Genomic DNA, 22,182 nt, shown 5'->3' with positions numbered 1-22,182 from the left:
ACTTAGCACAGGCTAAGTGTCACAACCCACAAAAAATTGAATAAATAATGTTAAATAGGCTCAAATTTATTCTGTTGACTACTCCTTCGGTCTTCTTTATGCTCCTGCATGTTTAGGAAGGCCAGCTGAACTAGGTTGGACCATGGCTTGTAGTTACCAGACATTTAAGAAGCACAGTATTCACCAAAGATATGTGTCTATAACATTCTTACACAGAACAATAAAGAATAGCAAGGGCTGCTATGAGAGGCAGAGGCTGGGCAACAAGCTAAGTCCACTCACTAGCTGACCAACTCTCAGCTACAACTTCCTTGCAATTTTGGTGATTCCAATTTATGCCCTAGCAACATTTTGCACCTTATAGAATGGGCTTCCAGATCACACTCAAGTGGCTTAAACTGTAAAAGTTACAAATAACCATAAAGGGCCAGAATCTGCAATGTGAAAAATTGCTGCATATGCCAATTAACTGAGAAAGTGTCAAATAAATTAGACTAATGAGGGGAAACTCCCCAAGAACTGACTTATAACCTTCTCAGCCTCTTTTTTTTCTAACTAAGGTATAGGTCACATATATATTGTATTAGTTTACAGTGTACAACATAATGATTTAACATTTGTATATGTTGTAAAATGATCACCAAAATAAATCTAATCAGTGCCCATCATCATACACAAGTTACAATATTTTTCTTATGAAAAAATACACAATGAGATACTATTCAGCCATAAAAAAGAAGAAAATTTTACCCTTTGCAACAGCATGTACTGGACCTGGAGAACATTATGCTAAGTGAAATAAGCCAGTCAGAGAAAGACAAATACCATATGACTTCACCCATATGTGGATCTAATGAACAAACTGAACTAGCAAGCAAAACAGAGACAGACTCATAGATGAGAGCAGAATGACAGCTAAGGGGGTAGAGGATAGGGGATAGAGGGATTGAGCAAAAATGAAAAAGGACTTACAGACATGGACAACACTGTGGTGATTGCAGGTGGGGCAGTATAAGGGGACTAAATGGTAATGGGAAAGAATATAATAAAAAATGTTTAAGAAAAAATTTTAAGATCTGCTCTTTTAGCAACTTTCAAACATACAATACAGTATTATTAACTATAGCACTCATGCTATACTATAACCAATGATATATTTATTTTATTGCTAGAAGTTTGTACTTTTTAGCCCCCTTCCCCTATTTTGCCCACCCTCAGTCCACCCCACTCCTACCTCTGGCTACCACCAATCTTTTCTTTGTATCCATAAGCTTGAATTTTTTGGTTGGTTGGTTGGTTAGTTTATTTTTGTTGGTTTTCTAGACTCCACAGATAAGTGCGATCATATGGTATTTATCTTTCTATGTCCAACATATTCCACTTCCCATAATATCCTCAAGGTCCATCTATGTTGTCACAAATGGCAAGTTTTTATACATTCTTTTTTCATGGCTGAATAATGTGTGTGTGTGTGTGTGTGTGTGTGTGTGTGTGTGTGTTTTCTTTATCCATTCATTGATTGATAGACACTTAGGTTGCTTCCATAGCTTAGCAGTACAGGTAAGGCTGCATATTATCTTTTCAAAATTGGTGTTTTTATTTTCTTTGGCTAAAAATAACAAAGTGAAATTACTGGGTATTTTATGTGGTAGTTCCAATTTTAATTTTTTGAGGAATCTACATACATGTTTTTCTTTTTTTAAGATTTTATTTATCTTTAGAGGGGAAGGGAAGGAGAGGAGATAAGTATCAATGTATGGTTGCCTCTCGTGAGTCCCCTGCTGGGAACTGGCCTACAACCCAGGCATGTGCCCTGACTGGGAATCGAACCACGATCGTGTGGTTCGCAGGCTCGCGCTCAATCCACTGAGCTACACCAGCCAGAGCTTACATGTTTTTCAAAGTAGCTGTCCCAATTTAAATTCTCACCAACAGTGTACAAGGGTTCTCTTCTCTCCACATGCTCACCAACATTTATTTCTTGTATTTTTATTATAGCCATTTGGACAGATGTGATGTGATCTCTCATTTTAGTTTTGATTTGTATTTCTCTGATAATTAGTGATGTTGATCACTTTTTCATAAACCTGTGGGTCACCTGAATGTCTTCTTTGGAAAAATGTCTATTCAGATCTCTTATGCATATTTTTAAATTAGATTTTTTTTGTTATTGAGTATGAGCTCTATGTTTTATATTTAATTTGTTTATTTTTAGAGAGACACGAAGAAAGCAGAAGGAGAGGGAGAGAAACATTTATGTGTGAGAAATATGTCTATTGGTTGCCTCTTAGATGCTCCCTACTGGAGACCTGGCCCACAACCCAGGCATGTGCCCTGACTGGGAGTTGTACCAGAAACCTTTCAGTTTGCAGGCCAGCATTCAGTTTACTGAGGCACACCAGCCAAGACTTTTTTTTTTAATTATGTATTAATTTTTAGAGTCTATGTTTTAGATAATAACCCTATATCATATTTAAAATTTTAAATACTTTTTCCATTCAGCAAGTTGCTTTTTCATTTTGTTGAATTCTTTTGCTATGCAGAAGATTTTTATTTATTTTACTTTTTCAAATGTTTTTACTGTAATTTACTTTTTTGCTTTTTACTGAATTTTTTAGGGTGACATTGGTTAACAAAATGATACTGGTTTCAGGTGCACAATTCTACAACCCATCATCTGTACACTGTATTGTGTGTTCACCATCAGAAGTCAAATGTATGTCCATCACCATTTATTCCCCTTATACCCTACTATAGCAACCCTCATCACCTCATTCTCCCTCTCCACAGCAATCACAACACTCTTGTCTGTGTCCGTGAGTTTTTTCTTCCTTTTTCTTTCACTCAGTCCCTCCACCACCCTTATCCAGCCCCAGCCACACCTCCAAAGCCATCAGCCTGCTCTCTATGTATGAGTCAGTTTCTACTTTGCTTGTCATTTTTGTTCATTAGATTCCGTTTATGGGTGAAATCATATACTACTTGTCATTCTTTGACTGGCTTATTTCATAATGCTCTCCATTTCCATTCATGCTGTTGCAAAGGGTAATATTTTCCTCTTCTTCGTGTCCAAGTAGTATTCCATTGAATAAATGTACCACAGCTTTTTTATCCACACATCTACTGATGGACATTTGGGCTGCTTCCAAATCTTGGCTATTGAAAATAATGCTGCAATGAACATAGAGATGTATGTATTCTTTAGAATTAGTGTTTTGAGTTTCCTCAGATAAATTCCCAGAAGCCATAAGGCAGCTGCATTTCTAATTTTTTGACATAACTTCATACTGTTTTCTACAGTGGTTGCATCAATCTGTATTCCCACCAACAGTTCACAAGGGTTCCCTTTTCTCCACATCCTCACCAATACTTGCTCTTGTTGATATATTGATAACATCATTCTGATAGGTGTGAAGTGACATCTCATCATGGTTTTAATTTGTTTCTCTATTATAGTTAGTGGCATTGAGCATCTTTAAACACATCTGTTGGCCACCTGTATGTCCTCTTTGGAGAGACATGTATTTTGGTCCTTTGCCCATTTTTTAATTATTGGATTGCTTGTATGTTTGTTTGTTTGTTTTTAGTGTTGGGTTTTATGAGTTCTTTACAAATTTTGGATACTAACTCCTTATCAGATGTATTGATGAATAAGTTCTCCCATTTACTGAGCTGCCTTTTCTTTTTGTGGCTGATTTCCTTTGCTGGGCAAAAACTTTTTAATTTAATGTAGTACCATTTGTTTATTTTTTCTTTTGTTTCACTTGCCAGAGGCAATATATCAGAAAAAATATTGCTATGAGAAATGTCCAAGATTTTAGTGCCTATGCTTTCTTACAGGATTTTTACAATTTTGAGTCTAACGTTTAAGTCTGTAATCCACTTTCAGTTTACTCTTGTGTGTGGTATAACAAGGTGGACCACTTTAATTTTTTGCACATATCTGTCCAAAATTCACAACACTATTTATTGAGTGGACTATATTTACCCCACTGTATGTTTTTACCTCCTTTGTGAAATATTAATGGACTGTAAAGGCGTGGGTTTGTCTCTGGGCTCTCTATTCTGTTCGATTGATCCATATGTCTGTTTTTATGCAAGAATCATGCTGTTTTAATTACTATGGCTTAGTAGTATAGTTTGATATCAGGTAGCATGATTCCTCCAACTTTATTCTTTATTTTCAAGATTGCTGTTGCTATTTGGAGGTTTTTCTGGTTCCATATAAATTTTTGGAATGTTTATTCTAGTTCTGTGAAATACACCATTGGAATCTTGATAGGAATTGCATTGAATCTATAGATTGCTTTGGGTAGTATGGACATTTTAATGATTTCAGTTCTTCCCACCCATGAACACAGTATGTGCTTCCATTTATATATTTTTTCTTCAATTTTTTTCTCCAGTGTCTATAATTTTCTATCAGTCTTTTACATCCTTGGTCAAATTTTTTCCTAGGCATTTTATTCTTTTGTAGCAATTGTGAATGGAATTGTTTTTCTTAGCTCCCATTTCTGATACTTCATTTGTGGTGTTCAAAGCTGCAACTGATTTCTGGATATTTATTTTATGTCCTGCCACTTTACATTCATTTATCAGGTTTAGTCTTTTTTTTTCTTTTGGTGAAATCTTTAGGGTTTTCTATGTACAGTATCATGTGATCTGCAAATAATGCCTGTTTTACTTCTTCCTATACAATTTAAATGACTTTTTTATCTTGTCTGATTGCTGTGGCTAGGACTTCCAATATTATATAGAATAAGAGTGGTGAAAGTAGACATACCTGTCTTGTCCCCAATCATAAGAAAAATGCTTATAATTTTTGTGCGTTGAGAATGATGTTGGCTGTATTTGTCATATGGCCTTTATTGTGTTAAGGTATGTTCCCTCTTTTTCCACTTTGCTGAAAGTTTTCTATCACAAATGGATGCTGAATTTTTATCAAATGCTTTTTTGCATTAATTTATATGGTCCTGTGGTTTTTATACATCATTGTATCAATACCTTCTGGCCTGTAATGTTTCTGTTGATGAATCAGCTGACAGTCTTATGAGAGCTTCCTTGTAGGTAACTTTCTTTTGCTTCTTTTAATATTTTCTCTTTGTCTTTAATCTTTGTCATTTTAATTGTGATGTGTCTTGGTGTAGTCCTCTTTGGGTCCATCTTGCTTGGGATTTTCTGCAGTTCTGGATTTATGTGTGTTTTTCCTTCAGCAGATTAGGGAATTTACTGGTCATTATTTCTTCATAAAGACTTTTTATCCCTTTTCTCTCTCTTCTCTTTCTGGTACTCCTAGATGTGTATGTTGGTACAATATATGTTGTCTTAAACATTTCTTAAATTATCCTCATGCTCTTTAATATTTTTTCTTTTGATATTCTAATTGGGTGTTTTTTTCTACCTTGTCTTCAAAATCATTGATTAGATCCTCTGCTTCATTCTACCTATTCTTTATATATTTTCACTGTGTTCTTCATTTCAGATATTGTATTCTTCATATCTGACTGGTCTTTTTTATAGTTTCTATGCCATTTTTCATGCTGCTGAACATCCTTATAACCATTAGTTTAAACTCTACATCCAATAAATTGCTCATCTCTATTTCATTTAGCTCTTTTTCTGAAGATTTCTCCTGTTCTTTCATTTGGAGTTCATTTCTTTGTCTTCCCATTTTGGCTGCCTCTTTGTATTTGTTTCTATGTATTAGATTTATTATGACTCCAGATCTTCGTGTTGTGGCTTGGTGGTCTTATGTAGTAGGTATCCTGTAGGATTCAATGGAGCAGTCTCCTTGATCATCTGAGATAGGTTCTCCAGGAACATCTCTTTTGTGGGTTATGTGGGCCCTCTTGTTGTAATTAATTGTCAGTTGCTATTGACCGATTCATGTACACAATTGACCCTTTAGCTGGCTGACTGTGAGGCTCAACTTCAATTATGGCATATGAGCTGCTATGAAAGTGCCAACCACATGAATCAGAATTCCCCTCAGAAGGGTGTGGTGCCTGCCAAGATCTCCATTTGAATATGGTACTTGTGAAGCTTATTGTGTCCTGCTCTGATGTTTTCTGAAGTTAGCCACTGAGTGTGGCTAAAGCAAAAGGTTAGTTCTGGGCCTCTTGAGGGGCACTCTGGTGCAAGCCAATATAAGAGGCAGCCTGTGACTGGCCCTCAGCAACCTATTTGGAGCTAAGTGTAATCCACAGTTTGTGGCTGCCTCTGCTTGGTCTGGGTGTGCACAGGAAGAACCAAGCTGCCCACCAAAGCCAAGTTTTACCAATACCAGTTCCAGGGGCAGGCCCAAAAAAGTCCAAAGGCACCTGAAGATCCACCCCTTTCAGCCTTTGTCTATGAGCTGCCTGACAGGCTTTGTGTTTGAAAGAGCCTCTGGCTGTGCTCCTCAGCAGTACATCAGGGTGAGATGAGAGAGTCCAAAGGATGAGGCTATTGTTTTCCCCCAGGCTGATGTTTCCCAAGAAGGGAGTGTTTCAATCAGGAAAGATGGCATCTGCAGTATTGGAAAATGACTCAGCACAGGGATTTTGGCAGTTGTTCCTTCAGCTCCCTTGCCCGAGCCACAACCCCAGGCTTTTCTCATGCTACTGTAGTTTGCTCTGCTCCTCCTCCCCCAGAGCCCAGGGTGAGCGGCCATGGATGAAATATTGTGTGTGAGATCTGTAAGAAAGTGCCTGTGTCCCCAGCAGTCTGATGTCTCCCTGGTGGACAGAAAAAACACTGCTTTTTACAACCAGATGTTACGTGGACACCTACTCCTGGCTCTGGTGGTCTGGGTAAGGGAACCCCGCTTGGGGTTTAGACCTGATGCTTCTTTGGAGGAACCACCTCTCCAACTGAGATATCCCTCTGGAAACTCAGCCACCACTTGTGGTAGCAGGGCCAGCCCTTTTGTCTTTCCATCCTTCCTATCAGTCTTGATGTAGCTTTTTCTGTAAATCCTTGATTATAAGACTTCTCTTCAGCTAGTCTTCAGTTGGCTATTCAGGATGCTTATTCTATAATTTAGTTGTAATTCTAATTAAATCCTTGGAGAAGGTTTGTGTAGCTTCCACCCACCTCATCACCATCTTGGATCTTGCAGAAGCTTTTTAGTTTGACTTTTGCTCTTGTATCTTTTGTTTTTGCTATCAAATCCAAAAAAATCATTACTAATACCAATTTCAAGGAGCTTAATTCCCATGCTTTTTTCTAGTAGTTTATTGTTTTAGTTATACATTCAAGTGTTTGATACATTTTGAGTTGATTTTTTGCATGGTGTAAGATAGTGGTTCAGCGTTGGTGGTATAGTGGTTAGCATAGCTGCCTTCCAAGATAGTGGTTCTGTTCTGTTCTCATGCATGTGTATTTCCCAATGTCACTTATTGAAGAGACTGCCTTTTTCCTGTTATGTATTCTAGGCTGCCTTGCAGTAAATTAATTAACTATATATGTGTGGGTTTATGTGGACTCTCTATTCTGTTTCATTGATCTTTGTGTTTATTTTTATGACAATAACATACTGTTTGGATGACAACAACTTTGTAATACAGTTTGAAATTAGGGAACACAATGCCTCTAGTTTTATTCTTCTCTCTCAAGATTCCTTTGACTTCCCTGACCAACATGGCTCAGCTGGCTGAGCACTACCCCAGAAAGCAAAAGGTCACTGATTTAATTCCTGGTCAGGGCCCATGACTGGTTTGCAGGCCTAGTCCCTGGTTGGGGTGCATGCAAGAGGCAACCGATCAATGTTTCGTTTACACATCAATGTTTATCTCCCTCACTTTCTCACTCCCTTCCCCTCTCTCTAAGAATAAATAAGCAAAATCTTTTTTAAAAAATATTACTTTTACTATTCAAGATCTTTTACAGTTTCATAGAAATTTTAGGGATATTTGTACTCTTTCTGGAAAAAAAAAATGCCTTCTCAGCTTCTCTGCCTTCTCAGGCAAAAAAAATGCCTTCTCAGCAAGCACAGGGGCCAGGCATATCAAAAAAATGCCTTAGATTTAGTTTCACAGCCATGTCAGCAACTTGACCCAGCTCCAGTTTCAGAGACATTCCCCAAATATAATATTTTTAGATCAATTACAATTCATTTGAAAAAGAAAGAAAAATGAGCAGCTTTCCTTCAACATTTTCAACCTGGAGCGCCTCCTAGAGCTGAACTTGCTGACAGATTAGGTCTGTCCTTAGGAAATCAAACCTTTCTGCACCTCCTACCTTTTCCCCCAACCCTACCTCTACATCAAACCATTAACAATGGCTGAAAAACAGATAGGCCTCCTAACCCCCCACATATCTCTGAGGCAGGAATGGGGAGGAGATTTAAATGGCAATTCTACAGACTTTTCAGGGTCTATGCATTGTGAAATCACCAGAAGACCTCATCAATTTCTATATCATATTGACTTTGGTAGGTTTAAACCCACATTCTCCTCCAAACCCCAAACCGCAGTGCAGGGAGCAGCAGAGAGCAGACATTCTACAGAAACACCAGGATGACTCATTCTCAGAGGACTGTTTTCCAAGCCTTTGCCACCCCATATCTTGTTTATTTATTTAGAAGATAGTAAGGGAGGGACAGGGAGGAGAGAAGAGGAAGGGAGAGAAGGAAAAAGGAAATGAGGTGAGAGAAGGGGGTGGATAGAAGACAAGAGCAAAAAAAAAAGAAGAGAGGAGAGGGTAAGTGTGGGAAGGGGTGAGGAGGAGATGGCACCATCAACTAGTGCACTGGGCAAGACAGAGGCCACACCAAATAGCCTCTTAACTAACCAGGACATGGGCATACAGTCCCACCAGGGCTCAAATTCTAAAGTGTTGTTCTTCAATCCAGACTGGAGAAACTCCTATTAGTTGTAGCAAAGGACAAAATAAAGCAAGAGATAACTGAACACTTAGAATCATAATGACAAAATACCACTTTGTGGGTTTTGTGGCTGTTTTAGTTCACTTTCTGGACCAGACTACATTTGACTCCCTGCAGGATAATCTTCAGTATGTCATCCAATTTATTCTCAAATACCTTAAGCAGTGGGATTTTCACAGCTTCCCTTGGGAAGTTATTCTTAAAGTAGAATGACAGAGGTATTTTTTTCTGATATTAAACATCCATCTTTCCTTTTCTTAACTTCATCCCTGTTATTCTGTGGAATAAGCTTATGCCCTCAGCATTGTCTTTTTCTGTTAGTGTTTACTGATGCATTTCCCAGGCATACTTACTGTACTACTTCAGTTTCTATGTACTTGAGCCTCAGAGATCAAGAAATGGCTAAGAAATGCAATGACAAATAAAGGCTTTTCATTTGCTAGGAATAAACATAAATGAGATGTGAGAACAAAATCTCAGTAAAGAAGGGATCATCACCAATCCACCTTCCACACAGAGGCCCATGACAATAGCAGAATCACTCTGTAGTGACTGATGCTCTGCCAATGGAACTCTGTCATCATTGTGATTCATTTTTACAACCTAAAGAGTTCTTCCTCCCCCCAACATGATTTTATGAACACCAAATTAATCTTGTCATATGTATCTTTCATTTCATTCACCCAGCTTGTTATACTTTTATCTTCATTGTTCTATGATGTGAAAATGGGTGTCTGGTTTATATATTCTCATTATACAAACATTTGAGAGTTAAGAGCTTACTAACTCCTTAGTAGGAATGAAAGTAGGTATAGGAATGAAAGTGAACTCTGAAAATGGGCTACCCAAGTGAACATTAGCCTTGTTTTTACCCTGAAGAATGTGAAGGTATCTGGCTGTTTTCTCCCTAACATTTAGGACCTTATTTTACAATCCAGAAAAACTCTAGATTTAAAAATGGCTACGTCACTTCCAGTAAAGATGGTGGAGCAGATACCTGCTATGCTCACCTCATTTCATGACATCAATATTACAACTCAACCACAGAACAATCATTACTAAGAAACACCTGAAGACTAACTAAACAGAATTCCTATAACTAAGGATATGCAGAAGCAGCCACATTGAGCCTGGTAGGAGGGACAGAGATGAGGAACAGCCAGGTCCCATGCCTACGTGTGGAAGTTAAAAATCTTGAGGGATATCTCAGCTGGGGAGGTCCCCCTAAGAAGTGAGGAGCCCCACACTATGCTTCCCAGATGAAGGTACCAGTGCATGGAATAGCAGTCCTTATAACATTTTACTGTAAAAACCTATGGAGATTTTGGCTGAGTGAAATGGAGGGTTTCAGGAGATCAAGACATCATCCTATAGAGCCCTCACATGTACTTGCTCACAAATTCATTCACTCTGAGCTCCAGCACTGGGTCAGCGACCTGGAAAAGCACCAAAGACATACATAAAGTAATGGAATTGACTAGCTTCAGAGTGACCGTTGAAGGGGTATGGGTCAGCTTGAAGGGGTATGGGTCAGGACAACTGTCTCTGGAAACAAAAGTACTGGCAGGCACCATTGTTCCTTTGTTGGAACACCACTGTGACCTACCCTGCCAGGCACAGGTTGATGTCAAATCTGTGCCCCATGTTAAAGATCCAGAAACAATGAACAGTAGCAGCTGACTTCACTGTGCCTTGTAGTACTTGCTAAGGGGTCCCATGCCCAGTACAAGTGGTGATCTCAAGTTGCATTTTAACTCCCATCAAACGGCCTCAAGACTAACAGAAGCTGCAGTTATTCTGGTCCCTGAAAGGTAGCTTCAACTAAGTGGCCACAAGCCTGGAATAAGTGGTGACTGGTGGCTTCAGTGAACATCAGGGTATCCACCAAAGGGTCCCAAACCTGATACAAGTGGCAGCTGGCCTTGATTCACTGCATAGCCTCCCCCAGACACCTCCAAGCACAGCATAAGCAGCAATCAACCACAGATCACTTTGTATCTCCTACCAACAGGCTCTTAAGCCTGGCAAAAGTGTGGCTGATGTTGGCCTCATTGAAACACCTAGCAAGAGACTCTATAACCAGCATACCTGGTGGCTGGCTTCAGACCACACTAGAGCACAAGCCAACCAGCATCACAAATGACATACCTAAAGGCAGACTTGGCTGACACCAAGAGTGTTGCTGAAGCAACTGTCACTCAATGGGGTCAGTCCCCACACAATAGTTCATCCAGTGTAGTCACAGCCAGCCACTCTGATGGTAAAACCAACCCACTGACATACAACAACAATTAAGGCTCAACCAGAAAAGGAGGTCACACAGAACCCATACAGAAGACACCCCTAGAGCACCCATCTGAGTTAAATAAGGAGACTGCACCACTGAGCCCCAAGGACACCTTCCAAATAAAGCCACTCTGTCGAAACTGGGAGACATAGCAATTCTACCTAATAAATACAAACAAATGCAAAATAAGGAGGCAAAAAAAATTGTCCTAAAAAAAAACAGGATAAAGCTCCAAAAAAATAACTAAACAAAATGCAGACAAACAATCTACCAAATACTGAGTTAAAAACACTGCTTATAAGGATGTTAAATGAACTTAAAAGAAAATTAAATGACAGTAAGAACTTCAACAATAAAATAGAAAACATAAAAAAATGAAGATAGAAAACATAAAAAGAACAGTCAGGACTTCCAGCCAAGATGGAGGTGTAGGTGGAAACATAGTGCCTCCTCGCACAAGCAAGTTTAAAGACAACAAAGTTTTAGTAACAAAAATGCAACCAAAACACAGAAAATTGAGCTGTATGGAAGTCTGAAAACAATGAACCATTCAGCCAGACCAGTAAGAGGAGTGTACTCATCGGCTAGTGGAGTGGGGTTGCACAGGAAAAGGTGGCCGGCCCACCCAGGTGCACAGGCAGCAGTTGGCAGATCCCAGGTGTGGGGTGGCAACAGGTGAACCCAGTGAGGGAGCAGGGCAGCTGGCTGACCACAGTGATACATTCGCATGCAGATAAACCAGGCAGAGGAGCCAGCAGTGAGACAGACCATGCAACCCAGGGCCCCAGCGCCGAGAATTAAAGCCTAAAAGCACTGATTGGAAAAGCTTTTGGGGTCAAGGTGCCAGGAGAAACTCCCAGGCTCACAGAGAGTTTATTGGAGAGACCCACAGGGTCCTGGAGGGTACACAAGCCCACACACCCGGGAACCAGCACCAGAAGGGCCCAATTTGCTTGTGGGAAGCAGCAGAAGGGACCGATACCCAAGAGAGAGCAGAACAGATGCCATTGCCCCTCTTTGACCCGCCCCCACATATACAGCTTCAAAACCCAGCCACTGGGTCGCCCCACCCTGGTGAACATGTAAGGCTCTGCCCTTCATATGTAACAAGCATGAACAGACCAAAACATTATGGCTCAAGAAGAACAGCTTAAAGCCCCAGAGCCAATACTTCTAACTGACCAAAAGATAGCCAACTTATCAGATACACAGTTCAAAATATTGGTGATCAGGGTGCTCACAGAACTGGTTGATTTTGGTTGCAAATTAAATGAAAAAATTAAGGCTACACTAAGTGAAATGAAGGGAAATGCACAGGAAACCAATAGTGATGGAAAGGAAACTGGGACTAAAATCAATGGAGTGGACCAAAAGGAAGAGAAAAATGACCAAACAGAAGTGAATGAAGAAACAAGAATTTTAAAAAATGAGACGCTTAGGAACCTCCAGAACATCTTTAAGCATTCCAACATCTGAATTATACGTGTTACAGAGGGGAAGACAAAGAGCAACAAGTAGAAAACTTATTTGAACAAATAATAAAGGAGAACTTCCCCAATCTGGCAAAGGAAATAAACTTCCAGAAAATCCAGGAAGCTCAGAGAGTCCCAAAGAAAGTGCACCCAAGAAGGAACATACCAAGGTGCATCACAATTACATTACCCAAGATTAAAATGGAGAGAATTCTAGAAGCAGCAAGAGATAAAGGGACTGTCACCTACAAAGGAATTCCCATCAGACTGTCAGCTGATTTCTCCAGAGACCTTACAGGCAAGAAGGTGCTGGAAAGTATTCCAAGTCATGAAATCCAAAGACCTACATCCAAGATTGCTCTATCCAGCAAAGCTTTCATTTAGAATGGAGGGGCAGATAAAGTGCTTCTCAGATAAGGTCAAATTCAAGGAATTCATCATCACCAAGCTCTTATTATATGCAATGTTAAAGGGCCTTATCAAAGAAAAAGAAGATGAAAAATATGAACAGTGAAAGGACAGCAAACTCACAGTTATTAACAACCACACCTAAAACAAAAGCAAACTAAAAAGACAGCTAGATCAGGAACAGAACCATAGAAATGGAGACCACATAGAGGGTTAGCAACAGGGGAGTGGGAGGAGGAGAAGGGGGGAGAAGGTGCAGAGAATAAGTAGTATAGTTGGTAGGTAGAAAGTAGACAGGGGGGAGGGCAAGAATAGTATGGAAAATATAGAATCTAAAGAACTCGAGACACATGGACATAAACTAAAGGGGGGAAATGGTGGGGGAGGGGTGTGCAGGGTGGAGGGGAATGAAGGGGGAAATAGGACAACTGTAATAGCATAATCAATAAAACATATTTTTTAAAAAGGCAAAAAAAAGAACAGTCAGAAAAGAAGAATGCAATAACTGAAATTAATAACACATTATAAGGAATCAGTAGCATACTAAATAAAACAAACAACTGAATTAGCAATTTGGAAATCACAGGAACAGAAAACACCCATTCAAAAAAGAAAAATAATTTTAAAAATAAGAATTGTTTACTTATTTATTTTTTTAAATGAGGATATGTTAAAGGACATTTAGAACAACATCAAGTGTAACAAAAATTGCATCATAGGAATACAAGAAGAACAGGGGGAAAGGGACTGAAAATTCATTTAAAGAAATATCAAACAAAAACTTCCCTACTTGGTGAAGAAAACATACATACAAGTCCAAGAAGTTCAAGGAGTCCCAAACTAGATAAACCCAAAGAAGCCTACACCAGGATACATCCATATTAAAATACAAAGTTTAAGTGCAAATAAAGAATCTTAAAAGCATCATTAGAAAGCCAGTGAGTGACCTACAAGAAAGCTCCAATAAGATGGTCAGTTAATTTTCCAAAATAAAATTGGCAGTCAAAAAATAGCTACTTCCAGCCATGATGGTGGTGTACATAGACACACTGTGCCTCCTCACACAGCCAAAAAAGGGACAACAACAAATTTAAAGATAAAAACCACCAGAAATGACAAAAAATTGAACTGTAAGGCAGTCCAACAAACAAGGCGTTAAAGAAATGTTCATCCAGACTGGTAGGAGGGGAGGAGACGGGCAGCCAGGAGGAAAGGACACATGGCAAGGCACTGGCTAGAGGACCCAGGTGAGTGAGGCAGCGGCTGACAAATCAGGCAAGGTGGCAGCTGGCAGACTGGGGCAAGCAAGGAGGCAGCTGTCAGACTGGGAGGTCCCACATTCACATGAAGACAAACCTGGAAGAACAACTACAGAGGGAGACAGACCATTGCAACCCAGTGTTCCAGGGTGGGAAAATAAAGCCACAGGACCTTTGGCTGTAAAAGTCTGTGAGTTGTGTCAGTGAGAGAAACTCCCAGACTCACAGGAGATTCCTCTGGAGAGACCCACAGGGTCCTAGAGTGTACACAAACTGACCCACCCAGAAATCACCACCAGAAGGGCCCAATTTGCTTGTGGGTGGTGGAAGAAGTTACTGAAAGCTGGTAGAGAGCTGAGCAAGCCACACTGTTCCCTCTCAGACCCCTACCGCACTGACAGCATCACAACACAGTAACTTTGTTTGCCCAGGACTAGCAAATACCTAAGACTCCACCCCTTACTATGTAACAGGTGCACTGAGACAAAAAAAATGGCCCAAATAAAAGAACATATCAAAGCTCCAGAAAAAAATACAAGCAAGCAACAAAGAGATAGCCAACCTATCAGATGCAGAGTTCAAAACACTGGTAAACAGGGTGCTCCCAGAAATCATTGAGTATGGTTGCAAAATAAAGAAAGAAGCGAAGGCTATGCAAAGTGAAATAAAGGAAGGTATACAGGGAACCAACAGTGAAGGGAAGGAAACTGGGACTCGAATCAATGATTTTGAACAAAAGAAAGAAAGAAGCATTCAACCAGAACTGAATGAAGAAACAAGACTTCAGAGAAATGAGGAGAGGCTAAGGAACCTCCAGGACAACTTTAAGTGTTCCAATATCCAAATCATAGGGGTGGTAGAAGGAGAAGAGGAAGAGCAAGAAACTGAAAACTTATTTGAAAACATAATGAAGGAGAACTTCCCTGGTCTGGCAAAGGACATAGACTTCCAGGGAGTCCAGGAAGCTCAGAGAGTCCCAAAGAACTTGGACTCAAGAAGAAACACACCAAGACACATCATCAGTTCATTACAGAAGATTAAAGATAAGAAGAGAATCTTAAAAGCGGCAAGAGAAAAAAAGACAGTTACCTAAAAAGGAGTTCCCATAAGACTTAGCAGCTGATTTCTCAAAAGAAATTTTGCAGGCAAGAAGGAGCTGGAAAGAAGTATTCAAAGTCATTCAAGACTTTGGATCTACATCCAAAAGACAAGGATCTTCATCCAAGATTACTCTATTCAGAAAAGCTATCATTTAGAATGGAAGGGCAGATAAAGTGCTTTCCAGATAAGGTCAAGTTAAAGAAATTCATCATCACCAAGCCCTTATTATATGAAATGTTAAAGGGACTTATCTAAGAAAAAGAGATAATAAAAATATGAATGGTAAAATGACCACAAACTCACAGCTATTAGAAACTGAACCTAAAAATAAACAAAAACAAAGACAAACTAAGCAAACAACTAGAACAGGAACAAAATCACAGAAATGGAAATTACATGGATGGTTATCAGCATGGAGGGTGGGAGAATAGGTGAAAAGGTACAGGGAACAAGTATGATAAATGGTAGGTACAAAATAGAAAGGAGGAGGTTAAGAATTATATAGAAAATGTAGAAGCCAAAGACCTTATATGTATGACTCATGGACATGAACTAAGGATGTGGGGTATGTAGGTGGGAGGGAATATGCAGGGCACAGGGGAATAAATGGGGGGGGGATATAAGAGAACTATAGTAGCATAATCAATAAAATATACTTAAAAAAGAAAACAGACAAGAAGGTATTGACACAAAATATTTAAAGTGATAAAAAGCAAATACAGACAACCAAGGTCACTCTCTCCAGCAAAACTATCATTTAGAATCGCAGAAGAAACAGTTTCCCAGTCAAGAAATAGCTAAAGAAGCTTATTGCCACTAAAGCAGTATTAAAAGAAAGGTTAGAGTGACTTCTATGAAAAGTAAAGATAAAAATATAAATAAGAAAACATAAGAAAGAAACAAATTCTCACTGACAAAAGCAGTAAAAAGCAGTGAATCAATCAACTATAAGGCTAATAGAAAGGTTAACAAACCAGAAATAGAAAGGTTATGTGGTATCACAACAATAAACTAAGGGATGTGCACAAACACACAAAAGGAGTTTTAAAACAATGACAAAAATATAAACATAGAGAGGATAAATAGAAATTGTAGTGATTTTAGAGAATGTTCAAACTTAAGGAACCATCAACTTAAAATACACTGCTATAAATATATCTTGGTGTATATGAAGAACATGGTAACCACAAACCAAAAATTTAGAAGTGATGTACAAGAAATGAAGAGGAAAGAATCCAAACAAGATTATAAAAAGTCATCAACATACAAAATAGCAAGAGAATAAGACATTAACAATTAAGAACACCAAAAGCAATCAGAAAACAATAAAATGGCATAAACTATATAACTACCAATTATTACATATAAATAGACTAAATGTTCCAATCAAAAGACATAGAGTGGTTGAATAATGAAAGAAGTCTTTATACATGCTGCCTACAAGAGACCCACTTCAAATCAAAAGATACACACAGACTGAAAGTAAAGGTATGGAAAAATATTTCATGCTAATGGAAACCCAAAAAAGGCTGAAGTATACTACTTAGACAACAGAGACTTTTAAACAATGACTGTAAAAGGAGACAGAGAAGGACATCTCATAATGGTGAAGGAAGCAAGCCAGCAAAAGGAGAGAATGCTCATAAACATCAACACAATCAATGTAGGAGCATCTAAATATATAAAACAAATATTGATGGACATAAAGGGGGAGATAAACAGTTAGACAATAAGAATGGGGAACTTTAACACTCTGTCAATATCAATGGTTAGAAAATCAACAGGGAAAGTGTGGCCTTAAATGACACATTAGACCAAAGTGACATAACTGATATTTTTGAGCATTTCATCCAAATGCAGAACACCCTTTTCAAGTGTACATGGGACATTTTACAATGTACAATGCATTCTTAATATATTTATAGAGACTGAAATCATATTAAGGAACATTCTGATCTCAATGGCATGAAACTAGAAATCAGTTACAAGAAGAAAATTCAGACACACAAACACATTAAGGCTAAAACATGCAACTAAAAAATGAATGGGTTAACAGTGAGATCAAGAAAAAGATGAAAAGATACCTGGCACAAAATAAAATGAATACATAATCCAAAATATATGGGACACAGTCAATCAAAGCAGTTCTCAGAGGGAAATTCATAGCAATATATGTACCACACCCCCCATGTTCATTGCAGCATTATTCACAACAGCCAAGATTTGACAGCAGCCAAGAGTTCATCACTAGAAGAGTAGATTAAAAAAAAAACCTATGGTACATTTACACAAAGGAATACTACTTGGCTGTAAAAAAGAAGGAAATTTTACCCTTTCTGACAGCATGGATAGACCTGGAGAACATTAGGCTAAGTGAAATAAGCCAGTCAGAGAAAGGAAAGTACCATATTACTTTATTCATATGTGGAATCTAATGAACAAACTGAACTAACATGCAAAATAGACAGACTCCTAGAGACTATGCTGACAGCTCTGGGGCGTAAGGTGGAGGGATCAAGAAAAAAATAAAAAAGAACTCATGGGCATGGACAAGAGTGTGGTGATTGAGGGTGAGGAGGGTGAATGGAGGTGAAAGATGCTGTAGGAGGGTAAATGGTAATGGAAAAACTACAATAAAATAAAAAATTTTTAAAAAGAAAATGTCAGGGTCTTCCTATCTATTCAAGTGAAACCAAAATTTCCTATTGGTCATATACAGTTATGCAAGATCTGGCTTTCTCTACCTCTGTAAGTAGATTTCTTATCACTCTTTCCTTTTTAAAAATATATTTTATTGATTATGCTATTACAATTTCCCTTTTTTTCCCCTTTATTCCCCTCTGCCCTGTAATCCCCTCCCACCATCATTCTTCTACCTTAGCTTATGTCCATGGGTCATACATATAAGTTCTTTGGCTTCTCCATTTCCCATACTATTCATAACTTCCCCCTGCCTATTTTGTACCTACCATTTATGCTTCTTATTCCCTGCACCTTTTCCCCCATTGCCCCCCATACCCCTTCCTACTGATAACCCTCCCTGTTATCTCTATCTTATCACTGTTTTCATGCCCATCATATTCCAGCTCCACTAACCTGTTTTCATTTCCTAGACTTTATTAAAAAAGAGTCAAGGAGCTCACTTGCCTACCTTCCACCACGGACAATACAATAAGAATTTGCCAGTTAGGAACTTGGAAGAAACCAACTAGGCTAGCACCCTGATCTTGCCTGGTGTTCCAACCTCTGGAACTATAAGAGCATATCTGCTCTATGTGTTGTCCACCTCAGCAAGATTATGAAGTAAATGGTTTCTGCCCCAGTGGTACAATAAAAAACTTGTGGGGCTGGACAACTTCCATCTTCTAATGACTGATGATTTGAGAACAAAAACTTGGCCTCTCCAGTGTTTATTGATTTATACTTTTCCCCAAAAAAGTGAAAAATGGAAAATGTAGACACTTTTAAATCATAAAACTCTTGGCAAATCCCATTAATACCTATCATCCCTGAAGATTGAACATGATACCCATCCCTATTTACATGAAGAACTGTCATAGTCCCAGGTAAATTTTTCCCTGAGCTCAATAGATGATAAGCTCTAAAGAAGATAAACAGAAAGGAAAACAAAAGAAGTCTTGAACACTGAACTACATTCAGCTGACTCAACTAAATAAAAGGCAAGATTCAATCACCACTCTTCACTATGCAGGGGAATGCTTCCATTGTATCACGGGAGTAAATTCAGACCAGAAAGGGACAGAATATTGGCATTTTAATGAAGGCAGCTTCACATAGGCACACATGCATACAAGCATACACTCCCACATACACATTCTCTGCCCATCCCATTGAACACTGTGTGTTCAATGCTTAATGAAAGAAAGCCTGGAGGACAGCCAGAGATCACTTACAAGATTCAAAGGGATAAAATATTACAAATCTTTATAAAAGAACTGGGAGCCCTCACCAATGGGCATTTGAAATATGTCCCTCCACTCGTCTGTACAGGAAAATGTCATAAACAACATGTAGAAAATACACATTCCCACAGAACACATCATGCTCAANCCACATACACATTCTCTGCCCATCTCATTGAACACTGTGTTCAATGCTTAATGAAAGAAAGCCTGGAGGACAGCCAGAGATCACTTACAAGATTCAAAGGGATAAAATATTACAAATATTTATAAAAGAACTGGGAGCCCTCACCAATGGGCATTTGAAATATGTCCCTCCACTCGTCTGTACAGGAAAATGTCATAAACAACATGTAGAAAATACACATTCCCACAGAACACATCATGCTCAAGCTAGGTGCTCATTGTCCTCTCTTCATTTTTAAAAACTAGGAATTAGTGATGTTACTGGGGTAGTACAGATCTGCCTGACTCCTTCAATCACTTGGCAAGTTATAGAACATAGGTACATCACTTCAGCTATTGAAATAAGGCGGCAGACTGACATTACCAAATAAGCAAGTGCAGTGTAGAGATATAAGAAATGGGGTGATATTTCTTGCCAGTAGAAAAATAATAGTGTTTTTTGCACACATGCCAGATACATTTTGTAATGAAAACTACAGCCCATTTCTAAGTAAAATATTAAATCACCAGCTCTCTGATGAAATGAAGTTGTCTGCACTGATTTCCATGTAAAAGATCCACTTCTATAGAAAATGTCTGTCCTAGGATAAGAAAACTAATTGGACCAATGCTTCCACAGAAGACTGTGGAAAATGAAATAAATTAGCATTTATGGAACAAATGCCAGGCACTGAATAGGAACTTGCTGTGTGATTTCACTAAATCCTAATATCTTCTTACAAGAAAAGAACAATTTCTCCCATATCAAAGATGAGAACACTCAAAGAGTCTAGATCACTTGCCCAGAAACAAAATGCTAAGATGTGGTAGAAATAAGGTTTGAAAATTCAAGTCTTATTAAAACCTAATCTCATTCAAATGCTGTATGCAAACTCCCAATCTGAACAAAATTGGCCTAGAAAATCTTGCCTGGCTTTTCAAAACAAAATTAAATATAGCCCTTTTTATTTAATCTTTATTGCATTTTTTCCATTACCATTTAGTCCCTTCTACCTCCCTCCCCCCAGAAATCACCACACTGTTGTCTATGCCCATGAGTCCTTTTTCCTTTTTGCTCAATCCCTCCACTTCCTAACCTCCCCTCTCCTCTAGCTGTCATCTACTCTCTATCTATAAGTCTGTCTCCCTTTTGCTTGTTAGTTCACTTTGTTCATTAGATTCCACATTTGAGTGAAATCATATGGCATTTGTCTTTCTCTGAAAAATAAATCACCTGTCATCCAATGTGTGCTAATGCCCATACAGACTGAGTAATTGGTGGCAGCCATTGTACTAGATTTCATACATATAGACTATATACCCTAATACAGTTGCTGTTAATAATCACAAGTAAGGTCAGAACAAATTTTTTGTCAGTGTGCCCGGACCAACTGTGGCATTAGTCAGAAATTCTATTTTATCCAATGTTCAATCAGCAAGGTTTTATTTACACTTGTTACTAAATTCAGGAAACAATGTGATATAATGTGCAGCTACCCATAATAAACATTGCGTCATATCCCGCTGCTTGGAGACTATCTTACACTTTAATATGAAGCCACAAGCATTCAATTAGTGTCCCATAGACCCATGTTTTCATGCACAGCTTCCTCCCAACCTTGGTCATGAGCAGGTCTGCAGTCAGACCAGTTAGGGTCAACAATGATGGCAATGTCTTCTTGAGATTTAGTTTAGACTGAATACTTTTCCCAGGAAATTTGTTTCTTCTTGCTGGGTCCAGTGAGTCAGAGAATTCTATAAGCATCTTATCTTTTATTTCAAAATGTTCATGAAACCATCTTTTCACATGTAATTGTTCTTCTAGGATATCTTTTTCATCCATACAATCAATGTGAATATGAATTTTAGACTTTCTTTGCAGAGAAATTCAACCATAGATGTAGCTTCTTTCTGCTATCCTTTATCATCCACAGTCCCTTCAAACACCAATGTAACATCATAAATTGCATCTAAATAGTTCTTCATACAATCAAAATAAACATGAGTGGCCTATACTGTTGGTGTCAGCATATTTTAATATTTCCAGGCCTTCCCGAGCAGCTAATGTTTGGCTAGCTAAAATGACATTTGTTAGGTATGGGTTATACCTTGTTCTCTCTGGAAAAATCACAAGATACATTGAAATTCCTGTGCTCGTGCAGCTCTGTAGCTTGTTTCTCATCTCCTTCTTATTAAATCTGGCACTTATCTTGACATAGATCCCTCCATGCTGAGAAAAGTAACAGCCATACAATAGAAGCCACTTTAACCCATCTTTCAGCACATAGCACATATGTCCAAGAGCACTCTGTCAAAATAACAATCTAGTCAATTATGCATTGATTATTTGCTAAATGTGTTTTCTTTACTTTTTGTCAGGTCTCCATATAGAAATATCTGCACCCCAGTGTAGCTTTCAAAGAAGAAAAGCACCATGCTCTGGTAGATATAGTAGAGCTGGTTGTCCACTGCCTGGTAGAAATGGGTGGGCAAAACCAGAAGAAATTTTCAAAGAGTTAAGTAAAATGGAAAGCTAAAGATCATAAAATTCATCCTTCAATTTACTCACTAATTCATTCGACAAATATTTACCAAGTATCTATAGGCCATGCTCTATTCTAAACACCGTGAATATGGCAGTAAACAAAATATATACTATCTCTACTCTCATAGATCTTACATTCTAATTGTGAAGACAGTC

At 38.5% G+C, this 22,182-nt stretch overlaps 1 pseudogene; it reads right to left on the bottom strand.

Annotated features, from left to right (window-relative positions):
• Window positions 1-21,021: 21,021 nt before the first annotated feature.
• On the bottom strand, window positions 21,022-21,974 carry LOC118993981 (1-acyl-sn-glycerol-3-phosphate acyltransferase epsilon-like; annotated as a pseudogene).
• Window positions 21,975-22,182: the final 208 nt, after the last annotated feature.

The sequence above is a fragment of the Sturnira hondurensis genome, unplaced genomic scaffold, assembly GCF_014824575.4.
Source record: "Sturnira hondurensis isolate 20B ecotype Veracruz unplaced genomic scaffold, ASM1482457v3 Scaffold0008992, whole genome shotgun sequence".
In the NCBI taxonomy this organism is placed as follows: Eukaryota; Metazoa; Chordata; class Mammalia; order Chiroptera; family Phyllostomidae; genus Sturnira; species Sturnira hondurensis.
Note: the sequence above shows the minus strand (reverse complement) of the source record. Positions and strands in the feature narration are given on the sequence as shown.